Below are 12,130 nucleotides of genomic sequence, written 5' to 3'. Positions count from 1 at the left end.
ACGACGGGTTACAACCCACAGGGAAACGGGCAGGTGGAAAGGTATAATGGAGTTATTTGGAAAGCCATAACTCTGGCGCTGAAATCGAGAGGACTGGGCCCCGAGCGATGGGAGGTTGCTCTTCCTGACGCAATGAATTCCATACGCTCTTTGCTCTGCACGTCCACAAATGCCACTCCTCACGAACGTATGTTTACTCACCAACGACGTTATGTTGACAGTCAAACGGTGCCCAACTGGCTGACCCACCCCGGTACCGTGTTCATGAAACGCCCGGTACGACAAAGCAAGTATGAACCGCTGGTGGAGGGGGTCGAACTCATTGACACTAATCCAGAGTATGCTCATGTCAGGCTCCCGGATGGCAGGGAGACCACTGTGTCGGTTCGCCATCTGGCTCCCGCCGGTACACCACCTCCTGGCACTCCTCCTTCTGACATTTCCCCCCCAGGAACTCCGCCAGGCGACGGGGCTGCCGCGTTCCCCCCGAGAGCGATCGAGGAGTCATCCCCGGCACAAGTCGAGGCTCACCAAGAGGATCGGGAGTCTCCCTCAAGTGAAACTGCCGTTTACTCCCGGAGAGGTCGACGAATAAGGCCCCCTCGACGACTCAATCTGTGAAGGAGATTATCGGCATTCTCGCTGCTCATGCTCCTATATGCCCATTATATCATATATCGATGCTCATTTCCATGCTCCTACAACTCAAAATAATCACTGCTTGGCATGTATGCTCCTGTAGATCTATTAGTCCGCGTTGCTTGAAATGTATACTCCTATAGTGCTAAAGCAATCATGGTGTGTAAGATGGGCCCCTAGTTACATTTTAAAGGTGGGGAGAATGTGGTGAATTAACGTGAATCAAGGGACATGACGCGGGATCACATGTTGTGCGTCTCGCGTATAAGGGGAGGTCTCTCTGCGGCACTGGTGGATTGTCCCCGGGGCATTGCTATCGACATCGGCTGTCCACTTGATGCTCGTTAACTGAAGGTGCTCATTGACTGGTGAGAATGGAGATTATATCGAACTCCGTGCTTACGCGGATTAGTCTGCAATGGTTAACTGCACATGTATACGTTTCTGCTTATGTACTCCTAGCTGAACCTGTATTTCCTGGTGTGCCCACAGAAGCGGCTCCAATCAAATGGAATAAAGCCTAAACTCTGAAGGTTCATCTCTCGCTCTCATTTCATCACGATTAAAAATTATTTTTTGATGATGCGGGAGATATCTTTATTAAAATTAACTTTGGGAAAAAAATAATTGAATAAATAAATAAATAAACGATCACTTCTAGTCAAGAATAAAAGAAAATATAAGTTCCGGAAAGAGTTTCAAAATCACTCCCGGTAATGTTAAATACAAAATAAACACTTCCTGTCATGAAAAAAATCACTTTCGGAAGTATGAAATTAACTTTGGGAAAAAAAGAATTGAATAAATAAATAAACACTTCCGGTGATGATCTCCCGGCATGCATCATTCCCCATGAGAAAAACCGGAAACAAAAAAAAACAGAAACAAAACAAAAACGGAAGCAAAATGGTCATAGGCAACGACACGGATTCACAATTGCCAAGGTATTGTGTTGTTTTTGTTGTTTCCTATTCTCTCATGTGCACGCGTTAAGTAATATTCACAAGATAGAAAAAAAACCCAATCGTGTTTATACACCGCACAGCATTTAACAACAACCGGAAGCAAAAGGTCATAGCTGACGACACGGATTCCAAATAGCCAGGGTTATTGTGTTGTTGTTGTTGTTGTTATTGTTATTGTTATTATTGTTATTGTTGTTGTTATTGTTTCCTATTCTCTCACGTGCACGCGTTAAGTAATATTCACAAGATAGAAATAAAACCCAATCGTGTTTATACACCGCACAGCGTTTAACAACAACTGGAAGAAAAAGGTCATATCCAATGACACGGATTCCAAATGGCCAGGGGTATTGTGTTGTTGTTGTTGTTGTTGTTGTTGTTGTTGTTGTTGTTGTTGTTGTTGTTTTTGTTTTTGTTTTTTTGTTTTGGTTGTTGTTGTTGTTTCCTATTCTCTCACGTGCACGCGTTAAGTATGAAACTCACTGCGTTCGCTATTAGACCCTGAAGAGCCCTAAGACCCTAGAAGTCCCCCAAAACCCTTTGGACCCTTTACAACCCCAAGACCCATTAAGATCACAAAGACGCCTAAAACTCTTATGACCCCTTACACACATAAGACCCCTAAACTCCATGATACCACTAAGACCATTTAGACCCACAAGACCCTTTAAAACCCTTTTGACCCCGAATACCATTTAAGATCCCTTAAGACCCTTTAGACCCCGAAGACCCTTAAGATCTCAAAGATTACTCCTTTAAGACCCTTTAGGTGCCGAATACCCTTTAAGACCCCCAAGACCCTTTAGAACTCTGAAACCCCAGAGACCCCGTTGCACCCATATGAACCCTGAGATACTCTTAGACCCTTTCACTCCTTTCTACTCTTTATACCTTCACACCTTTCAGACGTTTTAATACCCTGTAGACTCATTTGACCGTTGGACCCTTTTTGTACATTTTAGGACCCTTTAGATCCCTTCAGACAATTACAACCATTTCGACCTTAAATTGCATCTTTTAAACCCTTTAGACCTTTTTAAGACCCACGAGACACTTTCCACCATTTTGACCCTTTCGACATATTTAGACCTTTTCAGATCTTTTGACCTTTCCACGTTTCAACCTTTAGTCCTTCAGACCATTTGACCTTTCCAACTTTTCAGCCTTTGACCCTTACACATTTACAACCAGACCATTTGAACCCTTCATTTACAATCATCGACCTTACATTTAGTACATCCTTCCATTTATTTGCCACACGAAATACACCACACAAAACAAGTCCTGCCAAGGGTCTGCTTTCTCTGATTGCTCTTTCTTGTTTTAACCCTTTTATTTGAATTAATCACTTTAAGTAAATGCAATGCATTTTGGTTTCACTGGATCCAGATCATGTTCGGTCTATAAAGTGGATTGGAACGGATGCCACTTACAAGTTACTAGCACCAGCATTGCCCAGTGCTGTTCTAATCTTATTGACATTTTGAAGAAATCAAATTTTTGTTTTTAGATCCTTGTGGAGGATCTCTAAGTCTTACACACGTTGTTGTTCTTCATCTTCTTCTTGTGGACGTTTTTTGTTTCACAGCCTACAGTTTTCATCGAAACTTCCTGAAACTTGGCATATATATATATATATATATATATATATATATATATATATGTATATATATATGTATGTATATATATGTATATATATGTATATGTATATATATATATATATATATATATATATATATATATATTGTTGTGGTTACCAAATTCGCAAACCACCATTCAGGTCCCTTAGGTGAGGTATCTCGGTAAGTGCATGTGTAGTTAGGCCCAAACCCGTTGTCTAGTGGGAATACATGTCATTTATGCGAGCTGCGACTCTTCAGGATAGCCCTTTTTCTTTTACTATCTTTATTTTGGACCAACCGCCATGATCACAACCACAACATCAACCACCAACCACAACGCCGCTTCACCACAACCGCCACGACCTTCCCGTCACACCTCGCAACCGTAGCATCGCCACCGTTCTTGCCCCGCTGTGGGTACCGGTGTTGGACTCATGCAGAACGCGCGTCGAACAGCGTGTACAAAATCACGGATTTTGTGCTTCAAAAACGGATCAAAAACGACACACGCCCACTTTTTGCCGTCCAATCGGTGAGCGAGGGGCGAATTGGCCCCGCCCCCAGGGCGATCGATATATGCAAATTTGTGGATCAAAAAGCCTTCACGCCCACTTTTTCTCGGGCCAATGGGGAGCGAGGTGAAAGGTCAAAGGGAGGGGGTCAAAGGCGAAGTTACGGGGGGATAAAAGGACGGTGTTCGTCAGTCAGAAAAAGGAGAAGGAGAAGGAGAAGGAGAAGGAGAAGGAGAAGGAGAAGGAGAAGGAGAAGGAGAAGGAGAAGGAGAAGGAGAAGGAGAAGGAGAAGGAGAAGGAGTCGGAACGGAGGGGACGAGTGTGGAAGTCTGGAGCCCGAAGCCTGCAGTGGCTGGAGAAGCTGAAGAGAGTCGGACGAGGGGGTGCTCGCGTCGGTGCCAGGAGCTGCACGCCCGAGGGAGGCCGGCAGCGCGACCTGGCCGAGGTGGAGACGCACACCTGGGATAATAAAGATCCTCTATACCCCGAGCATCAGCAACCCCCTCCTGTTTCCCCCCGCGCTGAGATAGTGCGACCAAGGGGGCCCCGTTCCCACCCCCGACCAGACACCGTCCACGAGGCCCGCGGGTTGCGGGGCCATCGCCGCTCCGCGTCTCATCACCAGACGGGTAGGCCCGACCCGGTCTCGGCCTCAGGCCCGCCTCATTCTTGAGGATATTCTTTTCCTTGGTTTTGGGTATGTGTTGTCGGCGCCGTCTGTGAAGTAGAATTGTATAAGTGTTGCCGTGCGCTCGGTAGTCGGTATTAGCTCTGCACTGTGTTTTCACTTTTATATTTGCTTTTTGTGTAAATGGAAGTGTGTTTTCTTTTTTTTGTGTGCATTTGGTGGAATTGTATTTGTGTGCTTCCCGTGTGCCGCGAATAAATGTGCTTTATTGTTGAACTGTTTCCTGCTTCGCTTCGTCATTTCTTTCATTGAATCCTCATCTTGCTTCACGTAAAGGGTTGGTAGTGGGCTGAATACACCCGATAATTAATCGAACCGTCGAGGTCGACGAATAACACCGCTCGGTTATCCCGATAGTACGGAACGGGTCGCTTAAGTGGCCCGTGTCCGAAGTCGACCTGCGGCGAGGTGCGATCGCCCGGTCTACCCTCCGCGTGGGTACTTAGGTAGGTCGAATTTGGCGAGCAACCCTATCCCACGCGGGGGCTGATTGGCTCGATCGCGGTGAGACCAAAAGGTCCATCCGTGACTGGTTCCCGGCGTTAGTCCGAGAGGGTCACGACTGGATTGTCCGTCCGGTGGGCGACGTGCCGCGATTCGAGTTACGTGGCCGTTCGCACGCCGGCGGGCGCGAAGACCGCAACACTGGTGTCAGAAGTGGGATACAAATCCATCGCCCTCCTCGCGGCACTGGTATCGGAGAACAGGAAAACGGGCTCTCCTGTCTCCGGCTAAATTCACGGGAATCGGTCCAGGGGTGAGAGAAGCGACCCCCGATTCCCTCCAAATTACGAGCGAGCGAAATTAACCCTTCACGAGAAGCAAGATGGCGTCTCAAGGCGAGCGGGAGCCGGGGGTATTAGAAATGGATGTAGAATGTGTAGGATCCATGGTCCAGGATGGAATCCCCGAGCAGGAAATGTTGATTGTGCAGGAACACGGACTCGCCCAACTGAACCCAGGGCCCGAGGTGGGTGCGGCAGCGGCCGCGGTGTATGACACCTCCCCCCCCCCCTCTCCACCAAGACCCTTCCCCAACCCTTGCCGAAACGGCTCAGCTGAGGCGGCAATGAACGAAAAGATGAATGCGAAAATGATCGAAAAAATGGATGCAAACACAAATGAAATGAAAAACGAAATGAAAGGCATGAACGAAAAGATGGATACAAATACAAATGAAGTGAAAACGACGATGGATGCGAATACACAGCAAATGAGGGAAGAGATGAAAAAGTTCCGGGGTGAGACGCAGAACATGGGCCGATGCCTGCAGGCGGGCATGAAGGCCGTGACAAAGGAAATAATAGTTGAGACAAGGGAGGTAAAGGGGGAAGAGTTGGCAGAGACATGGGAGATAGAAAAAATAGAGGAAAGACTACACGAGGAAGACGGGGTAAGTGACGCGCACACACACACGGAGGTAGTGGAGGATAATGGGGGTGAGCTCGCGGAGCGTGCAGGGACCCGGTGCGAGCACCTGGATGGCCTCCTCCAGGAACGAGGGGAGGGAGTATGCCCCCTTGAGGTGAGTCACGACCAGGTGAGTTCGGTCGTGCTTTTGCGAGGTTGAGAGGAGGAGTGCTGTGGACGGGTGCACGGAGAGCTTGGGGGGTATAGAGGCCCCGGAGACCCTTGTGGGGACACGAATCCCCAGTGTGGTTGTCCCTGTGTGTGTGGTGCAAGGTGTGAGTGCGGCACCGTGTGTGGAAGCGACCCCGTGTGTGGAAGCGACCCCGTGTGTGAGTGGTGTGGTGGCGATGGTGCCAGAGTGCGTGCTTCCCAGCACGCCGGGTGTGGATGGGGCACCGTGTGTGAGTGAGGCCGTGTGTGTGAGTGAAACGGCCAGTATGAGTGAGGCACCACGTGTGAGTGGTGTGGTGGCGATGGTGCCGGAGTACGTGCTTCCCAGCACGCCGTGTGTGGATGAGGCACGGAGTGTGAGTGAGGCACCGCGGGTTAGTGCCCCCGCGTGTGTGGGTGAGGCACCGTGTGTGGAAGAGACCGCGTGTGTGAGTGTCGCCGTGTGTATGAGTGAGGTACCGCGGGTGAGTGCCCCCGCGTGTGTGGATGAGGCACGGAGTGCGAGTGAGGCACCGCGGGTGAGTGCCCCCGCACGCGTGAGTGAACGGCCGAGTGCAAGGGAGACCGTGTGTGTGAGAGAGCGGTATGTGAGGGAGATGTCGGTTGGCATGCGGGAGCACGCAGCCGCGTCTCCCGGTGTGAATGTGATGGAGTGGACTGTGTGCGTCGTAACACGCAGGTGTGCGTGGGTTGAATGGAGGCGACGACGGAGACATGTAAGGAAAGAAAGCCGGGTAGCGGCTGTAGTTGTTTCGAGGACCGTGCCGGGTTCACCCAGCAGTGAGCACGCGGTTCGTGCTGTGCAACGCACGAGACCGGCACGTGCTCGCTTGCGAGAGTGAAGTCCCGGTCCGGAAACGCACGCGGTGGATTTGCCGATCCCGCGGACGGACAAAGTTTAGGCAGGTAAATGGATTTGGACCGGACGGGTTCTCCACGCGATCGTGTGTGTTCAGCTCCAACGGGCAAAGCACATGTGTTCGCGTGGGAAACCCCTCGAGACGTGGGGCTTGTGTTTTTTTTATGCGCACGGTGACGTCATGGCTGCACGTGTGGTTGGAATCCGGCAGGAGGGGTATCTCTGCCGGATGGTCCCGTCCAAGGAGGGACGAGGAACACGTGCAGCTGCATGACGTCACGGGCAGGTGCAAAGTGCGCGAGCTCTGAGTTGCCGCGCAGGTGCTGCGCATGTAAAGAGAAAAAAAAAAAAAAGGAAAACAGCAAGCCTCACTTTCGGGTGTACAGGATTCCTGGGCAAGGGGTGGAAGACCCCCTTACCTGGGCACAGGATGGAAACTAGTTAGGGGGAAGGGTTAGCTTAGCTAGACCGACTCCATGGGGCAGGGGTAAGTCCTCATGGAGTCCGTGGAATGGATTAGTTAGAGGGATTGTAGCCAGCTTTAGGTTGGGAAATAAAATGGGATGATTAGAAGACAGTGACAGACTGGTGGATGTGTAGAGGGGACGTAGTTTAGCTACGTAGTGTTAAAAGGAACGTGCTGTAGTTTAAGGGACGACGTGGGAGCACGAGTTAGTTTGGGGATGTAGTTAGAAGGATGGCAGAGTTCAGCGGTGTGTGTGTGTTGAAGAGTTGGTGAGTTGTGAGGTGAGTACATGAGTGAGTGAGGCCAGCGGGTCTGTGTGTGTATGGAGCGAATGGGGAATGCATGGTGCGATGAGTGATTGGGGGGAGGAGTGACTCCCGCCCAAGGGACCCCCGGGGTCAGTGTAGAGTGAGTTAGCTGGGTTAGTCAAATTGAAAAATGGAGGTCGTTTTGTTGTTGGTGGGAAAGTAGGCTCGAGACCCATTTGGAGGGGTGCAGGAGCCCTGTTGACGGGCTTGGGAGCGTGGCTGCGAAAGGTGAGTATCGCTGAGTGGGTACCCCGGGCACCAGGCTAGTCGGCCGCGGTAGGCCATGGGCCCATGGGGGGCCGGGATAGAGTAGTGGGCACGGGTGCGCCTGCTTGGTGCGGGGGCCCGGGGCGCCATTAGCCGCGTGGGCAGTGTTGTGGGCACGGGTGACCCTCGGAAAGGGGCCCGGGAGGCCGGCCTGCCACGTGTGCGTTTCAGGGGAGGTGCCATGGGGGCACTCCCCAGTGTTAGGGAGCGGGTAGGCACGGAGGCAGTGTGGTGCCCGGGGCTCCCATAGCGGGAGATTCGGCAGAGGGTCGTGCCCGCCAAAGGGAGCCACGTGTCCCAGCCAGGAGACCGTGTGAGGGCACGGAGAGAAAATTGGGGGGCGAGGCCCGGGTGTGAGGACACCAACACAGGCGACGGGAATCTGGGTTGTTAGAACCAATAGTTTAAGCGAGAGGCGCTTGTTGAAAGCCCCGGGGTAGTTTAACGGTTAAATGGTTAGGGTAGATTAGGAAGTGTACCCCTCCGCACCATCCATCCCCTCGCTGTCGTGGGCCGCTGGACCCACTTGGTGTTAAGATCGCCGAACTCTGGGGAGGCCATTCTGAGGCTTCGTTGGGCCTCGACACAGGACGTTAGCTCTCCTTATTCCCTCAGGGAAGGGAACGTAGGGGTGGGGAGTAGGCTAGGTGACAGGATAGGTTAGCCGAACAAGGACGATAAAGGGGGTTAGGGGACGATTTATAGTGGGGAAGTAAAAATAAAAACAACACAAAAATAAGTTGGGGCTAAATTGGGGTTTGACAAATTAAGGGAGTGGGTATGTACAGTGACAGGCAAAGGCGATAGGTGGGAGGGAGACAGGTAGCTAGGTCCGAGCCCGCCCTCAAGTGGCCAGCACCACCGCACTCCCTCCACCAACCTCCACTGAACGGCAAGAGCTGGCCAACTTCATCGGCTGGCCGTGTTTTGCTTCAAGGCGGAGGCCGGCCAACTTCATCGGCAGCTGTTGTTTTGCTGCAAGGCCTGTGCCATCGGCTGGCCGTGTTTGCTTCAAGGCCTGTGCCGGCCAGTTCATCTGCTGGCTGTTTTTCTTCAAGGCCTGCCCGGCCGGCCAGTTCATCTGCCCGCTATGTTTGCCTGCAGCGGCCTTCTTCTGCGGGCTGTGTTTGCCTGCTCACCTTTGCCATGCCATGCCCACTGCCCACGTTCACCAGCCCCGTTCAATTTTTGCTTTGCCCCCCTGTTCGTTTCCATGTGCGCCAGGATCAGAAAGCAACAGTTTGCAAGCTGCGAGAACTGCCCTGTTGGCAGCTACAACACGGGCCTGCAGTGGCGGCCCGTGCACCGTGTTTGTGTTCATACATCCATTCGTTGTGCTCATTGCGTGTGCCACTTGAGCTGGCACGGAGACTACGTTTGTGCAGCCCATGCACCGTTGTGGTTCACTACGTTCAGTTCAAAAGGGAAGGCCTTGGACTGCGTGTGAGCAGCCAGCCACGTTCCCTGTCACCTGCATTGTTTGAGCCAGAGACTGCAAGCGGGCAGCCTGGCTCCCTGCTAACTGCTTTCTTTTTGCAGAGTTCATTGATCCTGGGCCATGGTTTAGTGTAAAATTTGTAAGTTAAGGTTAAGATGTACTGTACATATGAGTGCGCCCCCGGCATGTTTGTCTTAGCGCCGGCAATTTTATTTAAGTCGTCCGTATGAGTGAGTTTGTTGAGATAGTTACGCAGCCCTCAGGTTATTTATTTTGGGGACACGAATAACATGAATGTCGCACTCAGGGATCCGTAGGTAAAATGTACTAGGGGAAAACTACACATGATGGCACACGAAAATTTGACGACTGGGACGAGTCTGTAAAAAGGAGGGGTAGTGTTGTGGTTACCAAATTCGCAAACCACCATTCAGGTCCCTTAGGTGAGGTATCTCGGTAAGTGCATGTGTAGTTAGGCCCAAACCCGTTGTCTAGTGGGAATACATGTCATTTATGCGAGCTGCGACTCTTCAGGATAGCCGTTTTTCTTTTACTATCTTTATTTTGGACCAACCGCCATGATCACAACCACAACATCAACCACCAACCACAACGCCGCTTCACCACAACCGCCACGACCTTCCCGTCACACCTCGCAACCGTAGCATCGCCACCGTTCTTGCCCCGCTGTGGGTACCGGTGTTGGACTCATGCAGAACGCGCGTCGAACAGCGTGTACAAAATCACGGATTTTGTGCTTCAAAAACGGATCAAAACGACACACGCCCACTTTTTGCCGTCCAATCGGTGAGCGAGGGCGATTGGCTCCCGCCCCAGGCGATCGATATATGCAAATTTGTGGATCAAAAGCCTTCACGCCCACTTTTTCTCGGGCCAATGGGGAGCGAGGTGAAAGGTCAAAGGGAGGGGTCAAAGGCGAAGTTACGGGGGATAAAGGGACGGTGTTCGTCAGTCAGAAAAAGGAGAACGAGAACGAGAAGGAGTCGGAACGGAGGGGACGAGTGTGGAAGTCTGGAGCCCGAAGCCTGCAGTGGCTGGAGAAGCTGAAGAGAGTCGGACGAGGGAGTGCTCGCGTCGGTGCCAGGAGCTGCACGCTCGAGGGGGGCCGGCAGCGCGACCTGGCCGAGGTGGAGACGCACACCAGGGATAATAAAGATCCTCTATACCCCGAGCATCAGCAACCCCCTCCTGTTTCCCCCCGCGCTGAGATAGTGCGACCAAGGGGAGCCCCGTTCCCACCCCCCTGCAGACACCGTCCACGAGGCCCGCGGGTTGCGGGGCCATCGCCGCTCCGCGTCTCATCACCAGACGGGTAGGCCCGACCCGGTCTCGGCCTCAGGCCCGCCTCATTCTTGAGGATATTCTTTTCCCTTGGTTTTGGGTATGTGTTGTCGGCGCCGTCTGTGAAGTAGAATTGTATAAGTGTTGCCGTGTGCTCGGTAGTCGGTATTAGCTCTGCACTGTGTTTTCACTTTTATATTTGCTTTTTGTGTAAATGGAAGTGTGTTTTCTTTTCTGTGTGCATTTGGTGGAATTGTATTTGTGTGCTTCCCGTGTGCCGCGAATAAATGTGCTTTATTGTTGAACTGTCCTCCCCCTTCCCTTCGTCTTTTCCTCCATTGAATCCTCATCTTGCTTCACGTAAAGGGTTGGTAGTGGGCTGAGTACGCCCGATAATTAATCGAACCGTCGAGGTCGACGATAACACCGCTCGGTTATTCTGATAGTACGGGCAGGTCGCTTAAGTGGCCCGTGTCCGAAGTCGACCTGCGGCGAGGTGCGATCGCCCGGTCTACCCTCCGCGTGGGTACTTAGGTAGGCCGAATTTGGCGAGCAACCCTATCCCACGCGGGGGCTGATTGGCTCGATCGCGTTGAGACCTAAAAGTCCACCCGTGACTGGTTCCCGGCGTTAGTCCGAGAGGGTCACGACTGGATTGTCCGTCCGGTGGGCGACGTGCCGCGGTCGAGTTACGTGGCCGTTCGCACGCCGGCGGGCGCGAAGACACAACAATATATATATATATATATATATATATATATATATATATATATATATATATATATATATATATATATATATATATATATATATATATATATATATATATATATATATATATATATATATATATGTATAAATACCCTGCGCAGACAGTAACCATCTCCGATTTTGAAAATTCCTCCTATAAAAAAGTTATGACGTCATAATGTCTCTGCTAATGGAAATCTCCCCAAAAATTATCTCTGAAACTAGGAAAGCTTTTTGAATTCTAGTTGCGGGAATGGAACGGGGCATAAGCAGAGATAATTTAACGCACAAATAATACATCATTATGACGTCATATCCGTTTTATGACGTCATTCCTATTTTTCACATTTTTTGTTTCACAGTCCAGAGTTTTCATCGGATCTTCGTGAAAAGTGGCATGTATATGCATAAAGCCCATGCGCAGGCAGTAACCATCTCCGATTTAGAAAATTCTTCCTAGAAAAAAAGTGATGACGTCATAATATCACCGCTGATGGAAATCGCCAACACCATTATCTCCAAAACAAGGGAAGCTTTTTGAATTCAGTTTGCGGGAATCAAACGGGGCATTTGCACAAATGATTTGACGCAAACATGATACATCACAATGACGTCATATTCGTTTTATGACGTCATCACTATTTTCTGAATTTTTTTTTGTTTTATAACAAAGAGTTTTCATCAGAACATCTTGAAACTTGACATGTTCATGCAGAAAGCTCACACGCAGACA

The sequence above is a fragment of the Eptatretus burgeri genome, chromosome 2 (assembly GCF_056783735.1).
Source record: "Eptatretus burgeri isolate ZD-2024b chromosome 2, Ebu_testis_v1, whole genome shotgun sequence".
Classification (NCBI taxonomy): domain Eukaryota; kingdom Metazoa; phylum Chordata; class Myxini; order Myxiniformes; family Myxinidae; genus Eptatretus; species Eptatretus burgeri.
The sequence above is the reverse complement of the archived record's forward strand: the minus strand, read 5'-3'. Positions refer to the sequence as shown.